This window comes from Triticum aestivum, chromosome 6A (genome assembly GCF_018294505.1).
Source record: "Triticum aestivum cultivar Chinese Spring chromosome 6A, IWGSC CS RefSeq v2.1, whole genome shotgun sequence".
NCBI lineage: Eukaryota > Viridiplantae > Streptophyta > Magnoliopsida > Poales > Poaceae > Triticum > Triticum aestivum.
Window position 1 is genome coordinate 483,235,217 of NC_057809.1, and position 24,745 is coordinate 483,259,961.

Sequence of the window (24,745 nt, forward strand, 5' to 3'; positions counted from 1 at the left end):
GTCGTCCGCAGGATGGGGGGAGGTAGCCGTCGGAAGCGAATTCACATCCAATGAATCCAGGGAACCGCTCGACGACACGTCAAGCCGGTCTTTGGGTGGACTGCACAAACATGTTCGATGTAAGGAAAAGCTGCGCAATGGGGGAATACTATGAATCACTCTGGTATCCGGATACTTACGATCTCGCCAGGGGCTTGGCCCTGTGTGGCCACTCCTCTTCGCCGTCGTCGGCGTTGGTGGAGTAGTCCGTAGGAGGGGTCTTCCCCTTCTTGGACCCTTCGGCCTCCCCAGTTGGGGCGGCCTTCCTTTTCTTCCCCTCCCCCCGCTAGAGGAGGAGAGGTCTCTTCTTCCTCCTCCTCGTCATCATGGGAGGAGTGCACCTTGGAGTCATCGGATGATGAATCCGACACCTCCTGGCGCCGGCCACTCTTTCGAGTCCCCGTGGCCTTCTTCTTGGCCTTCTTCCCCGGCACCACATAGGGTGCCGGAACCAACAGCTTCGCCAAACAAGCGTCCCCTGGGTCTTCGGGCAAAGGAGCCGGACAGTTGATCTGTCCGGACGTCTCCTGCCAATCCTGTCAAAGGTAAGAGAACTTAGATCCCGCATGGAGTCAAACTATGAAAAACTAAATACCCTGTAAAAGGTAAAAACAGCTTACCGCGCGAGCGTGACGCTGTGTGCTGAATCCGCGATCCTCGGTAGCGGATGCGGGGGCCTCGGCGCCCTTGAAAAGCACCTTCCAGGCATCTTCATACGTCATGTCAAAGAGCCTGCTTAGAGTTCGGTGCCGCGCCAGGTCGAACTCCCACAGGTTGAAGGCCCGTTGTTGTCACGTGAAGATCCGGCGGATGAGCATAACCTGGACTACGTTGACGAGTTTGAGCTTCTTGTCCACCAGGGTTTGGACGCATGTTTGGAGTCCGGTCAGCTCTCCTTTTTTACCCCACGACAGGCCCGTCTCTTTCCAGGAGGCGAGACGCATAGGGGGTCTGGATCAAAACTCGGGGGCTGCGACCCATTCAGGGTCGCGCAGTTCGGTGATGTAAAACCACCCCGATTGCCATCCCTTTATGGACTCCACGAAGGAGCCCTTGAGCCATAGGACGTTGGGCATCTTGCCCACCATGGCGCCTCCGCACTCCGCCTGGGTGCCACGCACCACCTTCGCTTTGACATTGAAAGTCTTGAGCCATAGGCCGAAATGGGGGCAGATGCGGAAGAAAGCCTCGCACACGACGATAAACGCCGAGATGTTGAGGACAAAGTTCGGGGCCAGATCGTGGAAATCCAGGCCATAGTAGAACATGAGCCCCCGGACAAATGGGTGGAGAGGGAAGCCCAGTCCGCGGAGGAAATGGGGGAGGAACACCACCCTCTCATGGGGCCTAGGGGTGGGGATGAGCTGCCCCTCTTTGGGAAGCCGGTGCGCAATGTCGTTAGACAAGTATCCGGCCTTCCTCAGTCTTTTGATGTGTCCCTCCGTGACGGAGGAGACCATCCACTTGCCTCCCGCTCCGGACATGGCTGGAGAAGGTTGAGGTGGGGTGTGCGGACTTGGGCGCTGGAGCTCGAGTGCGCGGAAATGGATAGGCAAAGGAGGAAGAAGGCGTGGATGAAAAGGTGGATCCTTATCCCCTTATATGGGTGGACGCGACTATGCGTCCCCACCAGCCTGGTAAAACTCGCTTATCTCCCAAGCGCCGTAATCAATGGTGCGGTTGGGTTACCCACGCCCGTATTGATGAGAATCCCGGAATAAGGGGACACGATCTCTGCTTTGACAAGACGTGCCAAGGAAACCGCCTCGCTAAACGCGCTGAGGTGGAACAGTAAAACGATTCGAATAAAGACTTGGCCGTGGTGTGATGTCACGCTACGGAATACGTCAGCAGATTAGATTTGTGTAAATATTATTCTCTCTATGGCAATATGTGGAAACTTATTTTGCAGAGCCGGACACTACCTTTGTGTTCAAAATCTTCTATGAAGTACTTGGAGGAGGAACCCGCCTTGCAATGCTGAAGACAATCTGCGCGCCGGACTCGTCGTCATTGAAGCCTGGTTCAGGGGCTACTGAGGGAGTCTTGGATTAGGGGGTGTCCGGATAGCCGGACTATACCTTCGGCCGGACTCCTGGACTATGAAGATACAAGATTGAAGACTTCGTCCCGTGTCCGGAAGGGACTTTCCTTGGCGTGGAAGGCAAGCTTGGCGATACGGATATGTAGATCTCCTACCATTGTAACCAACTCTGTGTAACCCTATCCCTCTCCGGTGTCTATATAAACCGGAGGGTTTTAGTCCGTAGGACGAACAACAATCATACCATAGGCTAGCTTCTAGGGTTTAGCCTCTCTGATCTCGTGGTAGATCTACTCTTGTACTACCCATATCATCAATATTAATCAAGCAGGATGTAGGGTTTTACCTCCATCAAGAGGGCCCGAACCTGGGTAAAACATCGTGTCCCCTGCCTCCTGTTACCATCTGCCTAGACGCACAGTTCGGGACCCCCTACCCGAGATCCGCCGGTTTTGACACCGACACCAAGGGTCCCCTCTTGTCGGCCATGGATTGCCATGGCGGCCATGGCATGCAAGCCGCATGAATGCAGACTGAATCGAGAGCCCCTTCCTTGATGACAACGAGCGTGGAGATCCGCCGCCATGGAGATCCATCGCCTAACCTTGGTGATTTGCTAGCGAGAGTATGTGAAGGCGGGAGGCAGCGGTGGAGCGGGAGATTGGAGCGGCGCTGCCATGGCGAGAAGATAGAGAGAGAGAGAGCAGTCGCATCGGGGGGGTGATGAATCGCGTGCAGCGGGAGGGGACTGGTTAATTTTCGTAGGTTCTTTTTCATGGGAGGTGGGAGGGAGGACGAAAATAAACCGGTGTTGGTGGGATGAAATTTAACCATCGAAGACTACCAACTTAGACATTAGGAGTGGAGATGAGTGTACGGCCCCCTACAAAAGAAGAGAAGATTCACCCAAAAGGAGAAGTAGAAGAGAAAAATCACCACCAAGAGAGAGAAGGAGTAGAGATGATCGTTATGAACGAAGAACATCACAGAGAAGCAAGGATTCGGAAAGGAAGGACAAGTCATCAAGGAGCTACACAAAACGAGGACATCAAGCTCAAGTCGGTGAATGGGTATCCGGCTCCGACTCCGACAATCACTCTGAAAGAAGTTATCACTCTGACTCCGAATATACTCAAGATGAAGGTGTTGCCGGTCTAGCACTAGTGTCAACCAACTCCTACGACATATTTGACTCTCCAAATGAAGGAATTGGAAGATGCTTCATGGCCAAAGGCCCAAAGGTATCACACCCTGAGTATGTTGATTTCAATAGTGATGGAGATGATTTGCTAGGTGATGATGATTTACTTGTTGACATCTCTAGTGATGAAAACTATGATGAAGTTGCTATTAAACATGCTAATCAAGATAAAACGAATGATGATGATAAGAAGGAGATTGAGCATTTAACTAAAGAACTAAACACTCTTAAGTTAGCTCATGAAACTAACTTGTAAAATCATCGAGAGCTTTTAAAGACTCGTGAGAAGTTACACTTTAAAAAGCTCAACCTTGAGCAAGAGCATGGGTTCTTAAAAGCAATCAATGATGATCTTCGCAAGAAAAGTTCTTCTTACATTTCCAACCGTTTACTCTTATCTACTTACATGCCACAAGTTAAATCTCGCAACAAGAGTAAGAAAGATTCTTCTTCTAGTAGTAACAACAATCACAATCATGTCAAATCCAATGTTGTTGCTTCTAGTAGTTCTCTTAATTCCACTAATGATTCTCTTAGCCAAGTTACACTTGAGCAAGAAAATAGCTTATTGAAGGGAATTATAGAGAAAGGTGTTTACAAGAGCCTTGCTGGGAGTAAGCAATTTGAGGAAATTGTACACATGCAAGGAAGGCACCGGAAGAATCAAGGTATTGATTTTGAACGAAAGCTCAATGCCAATGGAGTTGAGTGGGAAGAAGATCAATACCCCAAGATGAAGTTTGTTCCTCAACAAGAGAAGTATGATCCTACTTCTTTCCAAGGGACACAAGCTCAAGATGATCTTCCACCACAAGACCACAAGCAAAAAGGCAAGGACAAGCTTTAAGAGGAGATTGATGCATTTGAAGAAGATCCTAAGCCTTGGTCAAGTGGGTTCCCAAGACTACATCAAGTTCTACTTCATCAAGTACGACTACAACTCCAAGGATTCCCATCAAGATGATGTGGATCCCGAAGAAGAAGAACTAGAGAGTTCTTGAGGGTGACTCCGCTAACATACTTCACTCATATCATTTTGGCGAGGACAAGTGCAAAAAACTTCCACATATTGCACTAGTTCAAGGAGTCACAAACCCTCTTGTTGGTAAGACAAGGGACAAGGTAACATATTGCCTTCATGGACATCATCTTGTGCGAACATCACTCTATGTCTATGGATATCCTTGTTTGTTCCTTGTGGGACTAACCCGTGTAGGTATTGAAAGTACAACTCACTCCAATGGATTGCTCCAAATGATCTACATCAACATTGAGCATCCACATCTTCAACATCTACATGAAGTCATCATCGACAAAACCCAAGATTAGTTCATCCCTCTTAGGGGGGATATCACATCTAGGGGGAGCTTTACTCTAATCAATTGAGCTAAAGCAACTCTAGTGGTGTGAACACAACAATGCTTTATGTAAAAGTGGTAGCCCCACTTGTGCTTAAATGATGAGTATGACCTATGATCAAATGTTCTCATTTGACTCCTAAGTCAATATACTCATATATAGATGGCCTAGTCATCCCCAATTGCTTGATAGATGCTCGAGTGTTTGTGCATGCTTTGCCACATATTTCATTTTCCATTTTATTGTGTGAGCATTTTGATTGCATATTTCACCCATTCGAGGACATCCACTTGTTGTTTTGATTTTTTTGATTTTTTCTCTTTTGCCAAGTGGATGGACAAGAATGCCTGAGAATCTCCTCTAGCTATCTATGCTTTTCTCGTCTCAAAACTACATTCATGCTACATGACAAAGTTTGATCAAGTCAGATTCGAACCACTCTGTGTGAGGAGCACTCGGAGTCCCCGATTCGTGATAGACTTAAACTTCCAAAACATCTTTGTGCACTTCGGTCTGACCGATCCATCCACTCCGGTCACACCGAGTTAACTGAGTTGATATAGGTTTTCAATCTCGGTGCAACCGATTTGAACTTTTCAGTCACACCGAGTTGCAGTAACCGCTTGCCATTCTGCATCTCGGTGCCACCGAGTTGTTCCACTCGGTCACACCGACAGGGTCATGATATATATGCAAGTGTGCTAATTCCATACTCCGATTCCTAGCACATTGCTTTGCCATGATCATTACCACACATGAAATCAATCTATCCAGAGAAAACTTCCTTTAGGTTAGGTTTGATTTGAAAATTTAGGGTTAGGTCTCCGCCGAACTCATCTCGGACTGACCGTGTCGGCGTTCTTGGAACGGGGGTCCCAAGACTTGCCTGCCCGCGGCCCACGGCGTGGCTCCACTAGTGGCCCAGTATGACCCATCTTCACTGGCAAACACTCAAGACCCTCACGAGGGGCCAAGCCTCGCGAGGCAGACGATGCAAGACCTCCTCAGGGGCGGCCTCACCAGGCTGGCTCGCGAGGGGCGGAGAGATCAAGGCAAGGGACACCTCTTGAGGTTTGTGTGATGCAAGCCATGATGACTGGAGCCAGGCGGGCGCCAACGCGTAGTGTTCTTGTTTCCTCTTTGGTGTTAAAGAGGCAAGCACAGGCGAGGAGTCCCAAGGCATCAGACAAAGGTTTCCATATCGATGCAACAAGACCAAGACCAGCAGGACAGCAGGAAGGAGGTCATCGTGGAGCCCAAGATGGCGTCACCACCAGAGCCTTTGGCAGGCGAAGACTACTTTTGTCAGGATAACTTGTACTAGTTGTCTCCCTTCGAATTTGGCCATTGTGGGATCCCTTCCCGCTCAATATTTGGGAAGAGGACCAAGGCCTCTATAAATAGGACTAACCACCCGGATCATCCCGAACCACACAAGTTCACGAAGCACAAGAACACCTCTCCTTAGGAGGTCGTTCTTCCCTTGTAACTGTTCATCCTCAGCCCAAGAGGCAATCCACCGCAGCACACTGGAGTAGGGTATTACACCATAATGGTGGCATGAACCAGTATAAATCTTGTGTCTCGTGTTCTTTGGGTTCGTCAAGCTAGGCCATGAGATCATACGGAGTGAGCAAGCTAGAGAGGGGGAGAGATCTTTGTGTGCACCCTAGTGTTCGAACCTCAAGGATTTTGCCGGAAGCCGAAATCCGACATTTGGCGCGCCAGGTAGGGGTGTGCTTAAGCTTTCCTCTTTGTCAATCTGCGCTTCACCACTCCACCAAGTTCACGGCCGACGCTCAACGGGCCCGGGCTGAGCGTCGGGCCGCCCTCGCCGCCCGCGTCGCTCAGACAGCCCCTGTCGGTGGGCCTCCCCATCGTTCTCCGTCACCCGCCGCCACCAGCCCGGTGGCAAGCAAGCAACAAGCCTCTTCGCTGCACCCCTCCGTGCGTTGTGACGGCCGCACTGCCACCTCGTCGCCGACTCCGGCCGGCTCATCGTCCCATGCTCACCGCGCCCCCACGGACGTGCAGGCCGCGCTGCTCATGGCACGCGAGCTCCTGCGCTACCGCCCGGTCGACGACCTCTACGAGGACTGGTTGGACCGCATCACCGAGCTCGTCAGCACCGTGATGACCCACAAGTGTAGGGGATCTATCGTAGCCTTTGCGATAAGTAAGAGTGTCGAACCCAACGAGGAGCAGAAGGAAATGATAAGCGGTTTTCAGAAAGGTATTCTCTGCAAGCACTAAAATTATCGGTAACAGATAGTTTTGTGATAAGGTAATTTGTAACAGGTAGCAAGTAATAAAAATAAATAAGGTTCATCAAGATGGCCCAATCCTTTTTGTAGCAAAGGACAAGCCTGGACAAACTCTTATATAAAAGAAAGCGCTCCTGAGGACACATGGGAATTATCGTCAAGCTACTTTTCATCATGTTCATATGATACGCGTTCGATACTTTGATAATTTGATATGTGGGTGGACCGGTGCTTGGGTACTGTCCTTACTTGGACAAGCATCCCACTTATGATTAACCCCTATTGCAAGCATCCGCAACTACAGCAGAAATATTAAGGTAAACCTAACCATAGCATGAAACATATGGATCCAAATCAGCCCCTTACGAAGCAACGCATAAACTAGGTTTTAAGCTTCTATCACTCTAGAAACCCATAATCTACTTATTACTTCCCAATGCCTCCATCTAGGCCCAAACAATGGTGAGTGTCATGTAGTCGACGTTCACATGACACCACTAGAGGGATGGCAACATACATCTGATAACCCACATGTATAGGGGATCACAACAGTTTATGAGGGTAGAGTATTCAACCCAAATTTATTGATTCGACACAAGGGGAGCCAAAGAATATTCTCAAGTATTAGCAGCTGGAAACTTACTATCTGCAGCAAGGTATTTAGTAGCAAAGTAATATGATAGTAGTGGTAACGGTGGCAAAAGGTAACGATAGCAAAAGTAATATTTTTGGGTTTTGTAGTGATTGTAACAGTAGCAGTGGAAAAGTAAATAAGCGAAGAACAGTATATGAAAAGCTCGTAGGCAATGGATCGTTGATGGAGAATTATGTCGGATGCGATCGATCATGTAACAGTCATAACCTAGGGTGACACAGAACTGGCTCCAGTTCATCAATGTAATGGAGGCATGTATTCCGAATATAGTCATACGTGCTTATGGAAAAGAACTTGCATGACATTTTTTGTCCTACCCTCCCATGGCAGCGGGGTCCTATTGGAAACTAAGGGATATTAAGGCCTCCTTTTCATAGAGTATCAGACCAAAGCATTAACACATGGTGAATACATGAACTCCTCAAACTACGGTCATCACCGGTAAGTATCCCGATTATTGTCACTTCGGGGTTAACGGATCATAACACATAATAGGTGACTATAGACTTGCAAAATAGGATCAAGAACTCTCATATATTGATGAAAACATAATAGGTTCAGATCTGAAATCATGGCACTCGGGCCCTAGTGACAAGCATTAAGCATAGCAAAGTCATAGCAACATCAATCTCAGAACACAGTGGATACTAGGGATCAAACCCTAACAAAACTAACTCGATTACATGATAAATCTCATCCAACCCATCACCATCCAGCAAGCCTACGATGGAATTACTCACGCACGGCGGTGAGCGTCATGAAATTGGTGATGGGGGAAAGTTGATGATGACGATGGCGACGGAATCCCCTCTCCGGAACCCCGAACGGACTCCAGATCAGCCCTCCCGAGAGAGATTAGGGCTTGGTGGCGGCTCCGTATTGTAAAACGCGATGAATCCTTCTCTCTGATTTTTTCCTCCCCGAAAGTGAATATATGGAGTCAAGGTGGACATCCGTGGAGCATCAGGGGGCCCACGAGGCAGGGGGCGCCCCCCACCCTCGTGGATAGGGTGTGGGCCCCCTGACATGGATATTTCTTCTAGTATTTTATATATATTCTAAAAATTATCTCCGTTGATTTTCAGGTCATTCCGAGAACTTTTATTTCTGCACAAAAATAACACTATGGCAATTCTGCTGAAAACAACGTCAGTCAGGGTTAGTTCCATTCAAATCATGCAAGTTAGAGTTCAAAACAAGGGAAAAAGTATCTGGAAAAGTAGATACGTCGGAGATGTATCAACTCTCCCAAGCTTATACCTTTGCTTGTCCTCAAGAAATTCAGTTGATAAACTGAAAGTGATAAAGAAAAACTTTTACAAACTCGGTTTGCTCTTGTTGTTGTAAATATATAAAGCCAGGATTCAAGTTTTCAGGAAAGATTATGAACTAACCATATTCACAATAACACTTAGGTCTGATGTTTACTCATATCAATGGCATAATCAACTAGCGAGCAATAATAATAAATCTCGGATGACAACACTTTCTCAAAATAATCATGATATGATATGACATGCCAAGACGGTATCTCGCTACCCTTTGTGAGACTGCAAAACATAAATGCAGAGCACCTTTAAAGACCAATGATTGACTAGACATTGTAATTCATGGTAAAAAAGATCCAGTCACAGTCATACTCAATGTAAACTAACAGTAATGAATGCAAATGACAGAGGTGCTCTCCAACTGGTGCTTTTTAATAAGAGGATGATGACTCAACATAAAAGTAAATAGATAGGCCCTTCAAAGAGGGAAGTAGGGATTTGTAGAGGTGCCAGAGCTCGGTTTTGAAATAGATATGAATAATATTTTGAGCGGTATACTTTCATTGTCAACATAACAACCAAGAGATCTCGATATCTTCCATGCTACACACATTATAGGCGGTTCCCAAAAAGAATGGTAAAGTTTACACTCCTCCTCCACCAACAAGCATCAATCCATGGCTTGCTCGAAACAACGAGTGCCTCCAACTAACAAGAGTCCCGAGGGAGTTTTGTTTGTAGTTATTTTGATTTGATCTGCATAAAGCATGGGACTGGGCATCCCGATGACCAGCCATTTTCTCGTGAGTGAGGAGCGGAGTCCACTCCTCTTGAGAATAACCCGCCTAAGCATGGAAGATACAGACATCCCTAGTTGATACATGAGCTATTCGAGCATACAAAACAGAATGTTTATTTGAAGGTTTAGAGTTTGGCACATACAAATTTACTTGGAACGGCAGGTAGATACCGTATATAGGTAGGTATGGTGGACTCATATGGAATAACTTTGGGGTTTATGGAATTGGATGCACAAGCAGTATTCCGCTTAGTACAAGTGAAGGCTAGCAAAAGACTGGGAAGCGACCAGCTAGAGAGCGACAATAGTCATGAACATGTATTAAAATTAATCAACACCGAATGCAAGCATGAGTAGGATATAATGCACCATGAACATAAATATCGTAGAGGCTATGTTGATTTTGTTTCAACTACATGCATGAACATGTGCCAAGTCAAGCCACTCGAATCGTTCAAAAGAGGATACCACCCTATCATACCACATCACAACCATTTTAATAGCATGTTGGCACGCAAGGTAAGCCATTATAAACTCCTAGCTAATTAAGCATGTCATAAGCAACTACAATCTCTAATTGTCATTGCAAATATGTTTCTTTCATAATAGGCTGAATCAGGAATGATGGACTAATCATATTTACAAAACAAGAGAGGTCGAGTTCATACCATCTTTTCTCATCTCAATAAGTTCATCATATAATCATCATTATTGCCTTTCACTTGCACGACCGAATAGTGTGGATAATAATAATAGTGCACGTGCATTGGACTAAGCTAGATTCTGCAAGCATTCAGTTCAAGAGAGAAGACAAGGTAATATGGGCTCTTTGTTAGATCAACAATAATGCATATGAGAGCCACTCAACATTTTCATTATGGTCTTCTCCTCTCGACCCCCAAAGAAAAAGAAACAAAACTATTTACACGGGAAAGATCCCAACAAGCAAAAGAAGAACGAGAAATCTTTTTGGGTTTTCTTTTAGTTACTACTACTACAGGCATGGAAAGTAAACTAACTAAAAGCTACAACTAATTTTTTTGGTTTTTATTAAGGTTTATTAAACACACAAGAAGAAAGCATAAAAAAGAAGGGAAATAAACTAGCATGGATATTACAATGAAAAAGTATGAGCACCGACAACTAGCATGAGTGTGTGAACAGGAATGTAATGTCAATGAGAGATACGTAGTCCCCCAAGCTTAGGATTTTGGCCTAAGTTGGTCTATGGCCACGGCTGGCCTGGCGGATATCCAAAGTTATAGTTGGGGTCTTACTGAGAAGGACCCCCCTGGTGCCATTGGTTGGTTATCTCTTCTGGATTCCACCGATAGACAGACTGCCGGTGAGGATCAAATTGTGGTTCTGGCTCTGGCTCTGTAGCTGGTGCAGGGTTCTGGTTGTCGTGAATGGCCTCCGATGGAACAAGGTACTTGCCTGCAGATAAGTCAAACAAGGAAAGAGCAGGCAAAGTAATAGTCTCAGGGTGATTTTTATCAAATATCAGCTTTTACTTAAGCATCTTTTCCTTATTATTAACGATAAAATCATGTGCTACCATACTCTTATAGTCTAGAAAAATAGGAGGCAAGAACTTCTCTTCCTTCTCATAATGCCTAATAGGTATGTTAAAGTGTGCAGCGAGGCGCGAGGCAAAGATACCTCCTAAGATGGGGCCCTTAGTACAGTTAAGATTTAACCGCTTTGCAACAATAGCGCCCATACTAAATGTGTCATCACGGAACAAGGCATGGCACAAAATAACAATATCAGGGGCACTAAGGTTGCCACAGTTTCCGCGACCAATTAAGCATCTACTAGCAAATATTGCAAAGTAACGTAAAACAAGAAAATGTATGCTAGTAATTCTTGCATCGGAAAAATTCCTCGTTTCCCCTACAGTAATTGTATCAATAAACCCTTCCACATCGCCACGATGCAGCTCCTCTACACTGCCCTTAAAAGGGATCAAACAAACCCGACAAAAATCACGAAGTGACATCTCCTTATGCTGATCATATAAATAAAATTCCACCAAAGGTGGTGAGCTCCTAGCATGGAAATGAAAGTTTTGCACAAAGATATTGGTGAGTAAGAGATACTGTTCGCGTTGGTCGTGGAGGAAGGCGTGAGGCCTGCATTCTCAGCCAACTCATAGAAATCATCATAAATCCCGGCTGCTCTCAACAAATCATCACAAGGCCATTCACACGGCCGAACCTCCGCAGTGCGAGGGAGATTATACTTGGGCTTCTTGTTCTCTTCACTTTGTTTATCCTTCGAGCTTCGGCTCGATGAGCCCCTTAGAAATCTCTTCATCTTTTTCTGAAAATTTCTGAAATTTTTAGTAACTTTAGAATAAAAGTGAACCAAACTCAACAAAATTGATAGCAACTACTCCCACAAGTGCCTAGAGACTATATCATGCATTAAAACTACTTTTGACCACATAAATTTGACATGCAAGATCAAGAACAGGGTCACCTAAGCAGTAAAAATTTGCAATAAATAAAGCACTAGAACAAAAACTAATTGGACCATTGGAGGAGTCACATACCAAAGAACAATCCCCCATAGCAGTTTTGTGAATGGAGCTTTGAGCTATGAGATCGAAAATGGCAGCAAGATGAGCTAGAACTCGTGCTTGAGCTGGATGGTGATTTTTTGGGAGGAAGAAGGAGTGTGTGGTGGCTGGAATAAGTGGAGGGGAGCCACCATGGGCCCACGAGGCAGGGGGGCGCGCCCTGGACCCTCGTGGCCAGGTGCTTGCTCCCCCTGATGAGTTCTCAGTGCCAGATATTCTCAAATATTCTAGAAAAAATCATATTTAATTTTCAGGGCATTTAGAGAACTTTTATTTTTGGGGTATTTTTATTGTATGGATAATTCAGAAAACTGACAGAAAATACTATTTTTGATTTATTTAATATAAATAACAGAAAGTAAAAGGGGGGGTATAGAAGGTTGTACCTTCTAAATTCACCCATCTCATGTTCTTCAAAAGGAATCCACTAACAAGGTTGATCAGGTCTTGTTAACAAACTCATTTCGAATAACATGAAACCGGAGAATTGTTGAATAACACTAGGTTACCTCAACGGGGATATGCACATCCCCAACAATAAGAATATATCATATTTCTTCTTGACAGTAGGAAGAGGAAATTCAAAACCTCCGATAGTAATTGTTGAAAATTTTCCAATAGAATTGATACTGTGGACTTGAGGTTGTTTCCTCGGAAGTGTACCGTATGCTCATTACCATTAACATGAAAAGTGACATTGCCTTTGGTGCAATCAATAACAGCCCCTGGAGTATTCAAAAAGGGTCTTCCAAGAATAATAGACATACTATCGTCCTCGGGAATATCAAGAATAACAAAGTTTGTTAAAATAGTAACATTTGCAACCACAACAGGCACATCCTCACAAATACCGATAGGTATAGCAGTTGATTTGTCAGCCATTGCAAAGATATTTCAGTAGGTGCCAACTTATTCAAATCAAGTCTATGATATAAAGAGAGAGGCATAACACTAACACCGGCTCCAAGATCACATAAAGCAGTTTTAACATAGTTTCCTTTAATGGAGCATGGTATAGTTGGTACTCCAGGATCTCCAAGTTTCTTTGGTATTCCACCCTTAAAAGTATAATTAGCATACATGGTGGAAATTTTAGCTTCCAGTATCTTTCTTTTATTAGTAACAATTTCCTTCATATATTTAGCATAAGGATTCATTTTAAGCATATCAGTCAAATGCATACGCAAAAAGATAGGTCTAATCATTTCAGCAAAGCGCTCAAAATCCTCATCATCCTTTTTCTTGGATGGTTTAGGAGGAAAAGGCATGGGTTTCTGAACCCATGGTGCTCTTTCCTTACCGTGTTTCCTAGCAACAAAGTCTCTCTTATCATAACGTTGATTCTTTGATTGTTGGTTATCAAGATCAACAACAGGTTCAATTTCCACATCATTATTATTGCTAGGTAGAGCATAAACATGAACATCATCATTAACATTATCACTAGGTTCATGTTCATTACCAGATTGTGTTTCAGCATCAGAAATAGAAATATCATTGGGATTCTCAGGTGTGTCTACAACAGGTTCACTAGAAGCAGGCAAAGTCCTATCAATTTTCTTTTTATTCCTCTTAGAAGGACTAGGTGCATCAACATTAGCTCTCTGAGAATCTTGCTCAATTCTCTTCGGATGGCCCTTAGGATACAAAGGTTCCTGAGTCACTTTACCTCCTCTAGTTGCAACTCTAACAACAAAGTCATTATTTTTACTATTCAATTCATTGAGCAAATCATTCTAAGCTTTAAGTACTTGTTCTACTTGAGTGGTAAACATAGAAGCATGTTTACTAATAAGTTTAAGTTCACCTTTAACACTAGCCATATAATCACTCAAGTGTTAAATCATATAAGCATTATGTTTCAATTGTCTACCAACATAAGCATTAAAATCTTCTTGCTTAACCATAAAGTTATCAAATTTGTCCAAACATTGGCTAGCAAACTTAGCAGGAGGGATTTCAGCTTTATCATATCTATAGAGAGAATTTACCTTTACTACCTGTGTCGGTGTCAGATCATGGGTTCCAGAAAAACCCTCAAGGTTCGAACACTGGGGTGCGCGCGAAGATCTCCCTCTTACCGATCCACGTCCTAGCTCAGCTAAGATCTTACGAACTAACTCGACAAAGTCACAACACAAGGGACACACGATTTATGCTGGTTCGGGCCACCGTTGTGGTGTAATACCCTACTCCAGTGTGGTGTGGTGGATTGCCTCTTGGGCTGAGGATGATTAGTACAAGGGGAAGAACAGCCTCCTGAGGAGAGGTGTTCTTGTGCTTGGTGAACTCGTGGTTGTCCTGGTCACTCTCGATCTGACCTATCGATCGACCCCCCAAGCTACGGTGGTGGCTAGTCCTATTTATAGAGGCCCTGGTCTTCTCCCCAAATATTGAGCGGGAAGGGAGCCAACAATGGCCAATTTGAAAGGGGACAGCTAGTACAGCTTATCTTGACAAAAGCAGTCTTCGCCTGTCAAAGGCTCTAGTGGTGACGCCGTCTTGGGCTCCAGGTGACCTCCGTCTTGCCGTCATTCTAGTCTTGGTCTTGTTGCACTGATATGGAAACCTTTTCTTGATGCCTCGGTACTCCGCGCCTGCGCCTGCTTCCTTAGCACTGAAGAGGAAACAAGGACACTGTGCACGCTGGCGCCCGCCTGGCCTTGGTCGTCATGGCTCACGTCACTAGAACCTCGCGAGGTTTGCCTGGCCTTGAACTCTCTGCCCCTCGTGAGCCAGCCTGGCGAGGCCGCTCCTGAGGAGGTCTTGTGTCGTCTGCCTCGCGAGGCTTGGCCCCTCGTGAGGATCTTGAGTCCTTACTGGTGAAGATGGGCCATACGGGACCGCTTGCAGAGCTATGCCGTGGGCCACAAGCAGGCAAGTCTGTGGACCCCTGTTCCCAGAACACCGACAGTAGCCCCCGGACCCAACGCGTGCTCGGGCTTGGCTTCGAGGCGAAGCCAAAGGCCAAGTGCGGAGCGTCGCGGGCCCCAATAGCCTGCGGCCTTGGTCGATGCGTGATGGTTGATTGGACGTGGGCGTCTCCGCTTCCCACGCTACCTCGGCAACTGCCCGACTTGGCGAGTCCCTGCTGCATGCAAGGGAAATCTATCATTATTACCTTAGATCGTGGAGGCCAGCAGTTGGCCTCCCCTTGGCTATAAATGGGAAGTGGGGGGGGGGGGGGGCGGAGCCCCCATTGCCCATCTCTTCTTTGCCTCTCCTGGCTCTTCTCCTTCCCAGCTCCACTCCTTGCTTTTGCAGGCATGGCGCCGATCCAGAGGTTCTCGGCCACAGAGAAGGGCAAGGCTCCGCTCACTGAGCCCGAGCTGCTCCCGCCGAAGAAGAGGAGGTCCCATCGCCACGAGATGGTAGTGAGGCCAGTGGTGTCGCGGCCTTGGTACGAAAGGCCGCCGCCTGGGTACCCGTTGTCCTTGCATATTTGTGCTGATGGATCCGGAGGGAGGAGCGACGAGCGTCGCCGCCCGTGCCAGGGCCATGGCCGCCGCGCCGCAGAGGCGCTCGCCATCGCCTGAGGTGTCCACGCGACGGACTTCCCGCGTGATTTCATGATATGGGTGGCGATGCCCCTGAGCACCTAGATTCGCCTCCCGCAGTTCTTCGCTGTCGAGATGCCGCCGTGGGGCCTTCGCGAGCTTTGGCTGCAACACGCCGACTGCGACGCCCCAGCGACCGGAGCGGAGATTGGAGCCGTTGCCTCTGGGAAGATCTTCATGACCTGAGGCTGGGGCGAGATTGCCCAGGTCTGCCGCGCGGAGGGCGCCCTCGCGATCCACTTCGAGTACGACGGCGCCTCCGTGCTACTCTTCAAGGTCTTCAACAAGGAGGGCTGCCGCCTGGAGTGCTGCCTTGAAGGAGGTCACCAGGTCAGCGTGGCGGAGGGCACTGGGCCTACCGCAGGCCTCGCCTGCAGCTCCTCCAGTGACAGCAGCGACTCCTGGTGGTCCAGCGACTCTCCCGAGCTCGTGGAGTCTCCGGAGACATGTGACGACAGCGACGTGCCCCCGAGCTCCTGCCGAGCCCGGAGCAGGGCTGCAGCGTCAGGCCGCCGCCGCTGATCTGGATGAGGTTGGCGTCGGCCTCTGGTGGCCCACTGTTGATGATGGCATCATCCACAGGGCCACGCGTAGTTATGACTCCCTAGGTTCTTGTGTTTTGTTCCCTGCGAGGAATCCGGAAATGGACCCCGCTGGGTTGTGTAAGGCATCTGTAGTGCCCTTTGCTGGCGTTATCCTTATTATGAAATTGTGTGTGTGTGTGCTCCGTTCTGACTCAGTTTCCCCTTTCCCACCTCGCGACAGTGAGGTTCTCTATGCCGACAGGTCCCGGTCCCCAGGCAGGCTTCAGCCGTCACTAGTATGCCAGGTCGCGTGCCCTGGTCAAGGCTAGGAGGTGAGTGACCCGAGGTCCAGTAAGAGCCCCTGAGGGGCGATGCTCAGGAGGTCCCCTTTGGCGCGCAAGCGACTGTCGAGAGGTAGGAGAGGGATACTACGTCGCTGCAGCGGGGCTACACAAATGAGAACTCTACACTGTAGCGGTTGATTGAGCATGAAACTTATCTTGGCAATCTGGGGTTGGTTCCTCGCAAGACGCCATGCTTGGGTGTCGGCCGCTGCTGAGTAGCTAGGCCAGACCCGTGCGGGCCTCCCCCTCCCCTCCATGTTCTTCTTGGTGCTTTGCGTCCTCAGGTCCCGGCCCTCGAGCGAGCTCAGCCGCTGCTGGTATGCCAGGTCGCGTGCCATGGTCAAGGCCAGTGGTGAGGGCCAGAGAGCTAGTAAGAGCTCCTGAGGCGCGATGCTCAGGAGCCCCCCTTTTAACGTGCAAGCGAATCGCATGAGAGAAGAGGGAGAGTCCACGGTACCGCTTGCTGTGGCCCTCAGGAAGTTCCTGCAAGTTAGCGCGAGGAAGGGCACTGATCGCCGTGGTGATTGTTGATTCGCTTCCGGTACATGGGAGGGGGCTCCCTACTACGAAGAACCCCCCGGGGCGTGTACAGCCCCGCCCTGACACGTGGCTTGCACAGCAGGGCTAGATGATGTGTGTCTGGGCACTCGTGAGCCAGCGTGGGACTCACAAGGCCCTACCTTAAGGCGGGTTGTGTCTGGTCTTGATTCTTGTTCGCTGTCTTGGTCCTGCGAGGTGGTTAGACAACCTGCGCCGAACGAATCTCCTGAGGTTATCACGTGAAAAAGCCAAGCACCAACGGCCCCAGGAGGTGACGTGAACGGGGCCAGCCCGCTAGACAGAGCTCGACCGTTGGATTTATCGATGCTGCAGGGACGGGCCTGAGCACAGACGCCGTGCCTAATTCTCTCATGCGAAGGGTCTTGAAGAAAGACGACCGGCGCGCGGTTCCCGCGATGGGCAACAACCAAGTAGGTGATATTCATAGATAGATCAAGCATGAAAGGCAACCTAGCTCAGGTAAATGCATAACGATACCCGCCACTGGGTCCGGCCCGAGCGACTTGGGGATGATGCAGCCTGAGGGGCGCCCCCGGCAAGGTAAGCTAAAGACATAAACAAGGAAAGATACATGCCACAGGGATGGACCCACGCGGCCTAGGAATAATGCAGCCCTCTAGGTGCTCCCAGCTGAACGAACTTGGAAAATGTCACCTGGTTCCATTGATGAAGGGGTGTTGAGGCAGCTAAAGGTACGCAGCGAAGGGGTTGCTCCTCATGAGCCACGAGGGCCCTGAGCCTCAGGAGGCTCTGGGGGTCCAGGTGGTTCCTTGAGGACCGTCTCCATCTCCGCCAGGACTGCGTGGTGCCTGACCTCCTGACCCGCCATGACGCTCCGCAGGTTGCGCTGGAAGGCAGCGGCCACACCCGGCAGGCCGAACGGCATGTGAACGTAGCTGTGAGGTGGACCTTCGCAGCGCCCGACACGCGAAGGCCAGAAGCGCTCCTGAGATGCGGCTCGGTTGAGCCCTGGTATGTCAATGCAGACACGCAGCTCACCACCCTTGCCTGGGTGGGGAGCAGCGCCAGGTGGGCGGCGGTCACCGCGTATTGCTCTTGCTTCCTGAAGCTCCTGAGATACCTTGGTGATGAACTCCTGAGCACCGAGCGCTCCTTGCCTACTGTCCTCCTGAAGGAGACGTGCCACAAGACACGCCTCCAAGCGGTGCCCGAGCGCCTTCCTCGTGATGTTGGTGTGGTCTGAGGCCCTCCAGAAGAGAGCCCCTGAGCCCCGCTCAAGGAGGGCGCCGGGTGCGCCTTCCTATGTGATAGAGGGAGGCGTCCTAGGTGCGGGCGCTGATCCTGACGAGGTGCCACTTGCGGTGCTTCCCTCCTGAGGTCCGGCACGGAGTTGCTGCTTCTTCTTCTTGGGGACGACCTCCGGAGGGTACCGAGATACATTGCTGCTGAGGTCTTTGATTGACGCTGCTTGGAAGGCGCGCTCGAGGGAGAACACCACATCTCTTTCTTCACAGGGGACTGTGATGATCCCGCTGCTTCCTGGCATCTTGAGGACATTGTAGCCATGGTGCGTTACGGCCATGAACTTGGCCAGGGCCGGATACCTGAGGATGGCATTGTATGGCAGACGGATGTGGGCGACGTCAAAGTCGATGAGCTCGGTGCGGTAGTTGTTGCGCTGTCCGAAGATGACTGGGAGGCGGACCTGACCGATCGGTATGGTGGAGCCATCGGTCACTCCTGAGAAAGGCTTGGTGGGCTGAAGCTGATCATACGACACTTGGAGGCTGTCGAATGTCTCGACGGACAGGACGTTGAGCCCTGCGCCGCCATCGATGAGGGTCTTGGTGACTTGCACGTTGCTAATGACGGGTGAACAAAACATCAGGAGGATGCCGGCAGTAGCTGCGCACTTGAGCTGGTCTGCTGAGCTGAACGTGATGGCGCACTGGGACCACCTGAGCGGGCGCATGGCCTCGAGCTTTGGGAGGACTACGTTCACCTCGTGAGCAAACTGCTTGAAGATACGTTGCGAGGCTGGGGCTTGAGCTCCGCCCAAGATGCAGGCGATGGCACGCGGCTCCTAGAAGCCCCCAACCCCCTCGTCTTGGTGGTGGTCGTCAGTCCTTCTTGGCGGTGGCGGCAGTGGAGGAAGACCGGCGTTGCCCTGAGGGCGATCCTCACGAGGCTGGTCCCTCCAGGCGCCCTCGCGAGGTTGATCCTGCCACTGGTCCTCACGAGGCCGGTTGCACCACTCCTGGCGCCGGCCATGGTCATCCCAGCGTCCGCCACCACGTCCTCCTCCTCGGCCATAGCCCCGGTCGTTGCACTCGGGGCGTCGACTGAAGCGTCCTTCTCGAATGGCGCTGAGCTCTTGACAGTCGCTGGTGTTGTGGCTATGCGGGTTATGGAAGGCGTAGAATGGTCGGCTGCTCTTGGATGACTCGGGATGGTCCCTGCTGCACTTTGTGTCCGGCTCCGCCGCGAGCACGGCTGCTCCCTTGCTCTTCATGTCTTTGGCCTTGGCTTTCTTCTCCTTCGGGTCCGCAGCCGGGAGCTTGAGGAGGGAGAGGCGCCCCTCCTCAGCTCTTGCACACTTGGTCGCCAGGTTGAACAGCTCCAGGGATGTGCACAACTCCTCGTGGATGGCGAGCTCCTCCTTCATCTTGATGTCGCAGACGCCATCGGAGAACGCGGAGATGATGGCCTCGTCCGTCACCTTGGGGATCTTGAGGCGGACGTTGTTGAAGCGTTGGATGTACTTTTGGAGGGTCTCTCCTGGTTGTTGCTTGACGCCGTGCAGGTCACCCGCAGCTGGTGGGCGGTCGCAAGTGCCCTGGAAGTTGGCGACGAAATGGTCGCGCATCTCGTCCCAAGAGGAGATCGAGCCTGGAGGTAGATTCAGGAGCCAGGATCGGGCACCATCCTTGAGAGCCATGGGAAACCAGTTCGCCATGACTTTCTCATCGCCGTTGGCTGCCTTGATGCTCAGCTCGTAGAGCTACAGGAACTCCGCGGGGTCGGGGGTGCCATCGTAGCGAGGTGGCAGATCTGGCTTGAACTTGCCCGACTAGGCAACGCTACGTAGCTCAGGGGTGAAGGCACGGCAGCCAGCCATGGTCACCGGGATTCTGCGCTGGTGGAGAACTTGTCCTTGATGGGGTCCGTGCACCGCCATCGCGGGCGGGACGCGGTTTTGCCGTGGTGGCGCAGGGAGTGCGGGGGCGTTTTCTCACGGCCGAGGGACTTCTTGGCAGCTTCTTTCTTCTTGCGCGGGTGCTGGACGCGGCAGGTCATGCCGTGGGGCCACGCTCCTGGGCGCCAAGACTCCGTCTTGGGGCAGAGGCGGTGGAGGCGCTTCATGGGCCACGCCGCCCGCGGCTGGCGGAGGGCGAGGTGGCGAGAGGGACGATGCAGGGGAGCCCCCTACGGCGCTGACAAGCTCGGCGATGCGGTCGAGCCAGTCCTCGTAGAGGTTGTCGATTGGGCGATAGTGCAGGAGCTCGCGAGCCATTCATAGAGCAGCCTGCGCGTCCACAGGAGCGCGACGAGCATGGGATGAGGAACCGGTCGGGGTCAGCAATGGAGTGGCGGTGCGGCCGTCCCGCTGCACCGAGGGTTCCAGCGAGGATGCTTGCTGCTCGTTCCCCTCCGGGACGGTGGCAGCATTGGCAGCAGGCGACGGAGAACGATGGGGCGGCCCGCCGACGGGAGCCGTTTGAGCAACGCAGGCGGCGAGGGTAGCCCGGCACTCAGCGCGAGCGCGGCGAGCGTCCGACATGGAGATGATGGAGCAACAAGACGCGGATCAATGAAAGGGAAGCTTCGGCACACCCCTACCTGGCACGCCAAATGTCGGATCACGGGTTCCAGCAAAACCCTCAAGGTTCGAACACTAGGGTGCGCTCGAAGATCTCCCTCTTACCGATCCACGTCCTAGCTCAGCTAAGATCTTACGCACTAACTCGACAAACTCACAGCACAAGGGACACAAGATTTATACTGGTTTGGGCCACCATTGTGGTGTAATACCCTATTCCAGTGTGGTGTGGTGGATTGCCTCTTGGGCTGAGGATGATTAGTACAAGGGGAAGAACAGCCTCCTGAGGAGAGGTGTTCTTGTGCTTGGTGAACTCGTGGTTGTCCTGGTTACTCTCGATCTGACCTATCGATCGATCCCCTAGCTACGGTGGTGGCTAGTCCTATTTATGGAGGCCAATACCTCTCCCCAAATATTGAGCGGGAAGGGAGCCAACAACGGCCAATTTGAAAGGGGACAGCTAGTATAGCTTATCCTGACAAAAGCATTCTTCCCCTGTCAAAGGCTCTGGTGGTGACACTGTCTTGGACTCCACGGTGACCTCCATCTTGTCGTCCTTATGGTCTTGTTCTTGTTGCACTGATATGGAAACCTTTGCTTGACGCCTCAGTACTCCGTGCCTGCGCCTGCTTCCTTATCACCAAAGAGGAAACAAGGGCACTGTGCGCGTTGGCGCCCGCCTGGCCTTGGTCGTCATGGCTCACATCACTAGAACCTCGTGAGGTTTGCCTGGCCTTGAACTCTCCGCCCCTCACAAGCCAGCCTGGCGAGGCCGCTCCTGAGGAGGTCTTGTGTCGTCCACCTCGCGAGGCTTGGCCCCTCGCGAGGGTCTTGAGTCCTTGCTGGTGAAGATGGGCCGTACGGGCCCGCTTGCAGAGCCACGCCGTGGGCCGCAGGCAGGCAAGTCTGGGGACCCCCGTTCCCAGAACGTCGACAGTCAGGTTATCGAGACCATGTGTTTCTTCAATAGGTGATGAATTAAGATCATGTATTTCTTCAACAGGAGGTAAATTCTTAACATCTTCAGTTTTTATACCTTTTCTTTCATAGATTTCTTTGCCTCTTGCATATCTTCAGGACTGAGAAATAGAATACCCCTTTTATTCGGAGTTGGCTTAGGAGTTGGTTCAGGATGTGTCCAATTATTTTCATTGGTGAACATATTATTCAATAGAATTTCATCTTGATCAACTGTTCTTTCCCTGAAAACACAACCAGCACAACTATCCAGGTAATCTCTGGAAGCATCGGTTAGTCCATTATAAAAGATATCAAGTATTTCATTTTTCTTGAGAAGATGATCAGGCAAAACATTAAGTAATCGGATAAGCCTCCCCCAAGCTTGTGGGAGACTCTCTTCTTCAATTTGCACAAAATTATATATTTCCCTTAAAGTAGCTTGTTTCTTATGAGCGGGGAAATATTTAGCAGAGAAGTAGTAAATCATATCCTGGGGACTACGCACACAACCAAGATCAAGAGAATTAAACCATATCTTAGCATCACCCTTTAATTAGAACGGAAATAATTTAAGGATATAATAATAGCGAGTTTTCTCATCATTAGTGAACAGGGTAGCTATATCATTTAATTTAGTAAGATGTTCCACAACAGTTTCAGATTCATAGCCATAGAAAGGATCAGATTCAACCAAAGTAATTATATCAGGATCAACAGAGAAATCATAATCCTTATTAGTAATAAAGATAGGTGAAGTACCGTAAGTAGGATCATATTTCATTCTAGCATTCAGAGATTTTTCTTTAAGCTTAGCTAATAACTTCTTAAGATCAGATCTATCATTGAAAGCTAAGAAGTCTCTAGCAGTTTCTTCATCCATAACATAACCCTCATGAACAACATGCAATTCATATTTAGGGGGAGAATCTTCATCATCACTTTCATCAATATTATCAGTTTCAATAATTTCAATCTCTCTAGCCCTAGCAAGTTGTTCATCAAGAAATTCACCAAGTGGCACAGTAGTATCAAGCATAGAAGTAGTTTCATCATAAGTATCATGCATAGCAGAAGTGGCATCATCAATAACATCCGACATATCAGAATGAATAGCAGGAGCAGGTTTAGGTGTCGCAAGCTTACTCAAAACAGAAGGTGAATCAAGTGCAGAGCTAGATGGCAGTTCCTTACCTCCCCTCGTAGTTCAGGGAAAAATCTTGGTTCTTTGATCTTTCAAGTTCTTCATAATGATAAGCAGATATAAATCCCAAGTGACTCAAAGAATAGAGCTATGTTCCCCGGCAACGGCGCCAGAAAATGTTCTTGATAACCCACAAGTATAGGAGATCGCAACAATTTTCGAGGGTAGAGTTCAACCCAAATTTATTGATTCGACACAAGGGGAGCCAAAGAATATTCTCAAGTATTAGCAGCTGAGTTGTCAATTCAACCACACCTGGAAACTTAATATCTGCAGCAAGGTATTTAGTAGCAAAGTAATATGATAGTAGTGGTAACGGTGGCAAAAGGTAACGGTAGCAAAAGTAATATTTTTGGGTTTTGTAGTGATTGTAACAGTAGCAGCGGAAAAGTAAATAAGCAAAGAACAGTATATGAAAAGCTCGTAGGCAATGGATCGGTGATGGAGAATTATGTCGATTGCGATCAATCATGTAACAGTCATAACCTAGGGTGACATAGAACTAGCTCCAGTTCATCAATGTAATGTAGGCATCTATTCCGAATATAGTCATACGTGCTTATGGAAAAGAACTTGCATGACATCTTTTGTCCTACCCTCCCGTGACAGCGGGGTCCTATTGGAAACTAAGGGATATTAATGCCTCCTTTTAATAGAGTACCATACCAAAGCATTAACACATGGTGAATACATGAACTCCTCAAACTACGGTCATCACCGTAAGTATCCCGATTATTGTCACTTCGGGTTTAACGGATCATAACACATAATAGGTGAATATAGACTTGCAAGATAGGATCAAGAACTCTCATATATTGATGAAAACATAATAGGTTCAGATCTGAAATCATGGCACTCGGGCCCTAGTGACAAGCATTAAGCATAGCAAAGTCATAGCAACATCAATCTCAGAACACAGTGGATACTAGGGATCAAACCAAACAAAACTAACTCCATTACATGATAAATTTATCCAACCCATCACCGTCTAGCAAGCCTATGATGGAATTACTCACGCACGGCGGTGAGCGTCATGAAATTGGTGATGGGGGAAGGTTGATGACAACGATGGCGATGGAAGCCCCTCTCCGGAGCCCCGAACGGTCTCCAGATCAGCTCTCCCGAGAAAGATTAGGGATTGGCGGTGGCTCCATATCGTAAAATGCGATGAATCCTTCTCTCTGATTTTTTCCTCCCCAAAAGTGAATATATGGAGTCAAGGTGGACGTCCGTGGAGCATGAGGTGGCCCACGAGGGTGGGGGCGTGCCTAGGGGGGTAGGGCGCGCCCCCACCCTCATGGACAGGGTGTGGCCCCCCTGACGTGGATCTTTCTTCCAGTATTTTTTATATATTCCAAAAATAATCTCCATTGATTTTCAGGTCATTCCGAGAACTTTTATTTCTGCACAAAAAAACACCATGGCAATTCTGCTGAAAACAACATCAGTCCGGGTTAGTTCCATTCAAATCATGCAAGTTAGAGTCCAAAACAAGGGCAAATGTGTTTGGAAAAGTAGATACGTCACAGACGTATCAACATCTTATCAAAATATCGAACGAATACCAAATTCACACGACTACTTATAGCAAGACTTCTCCCATG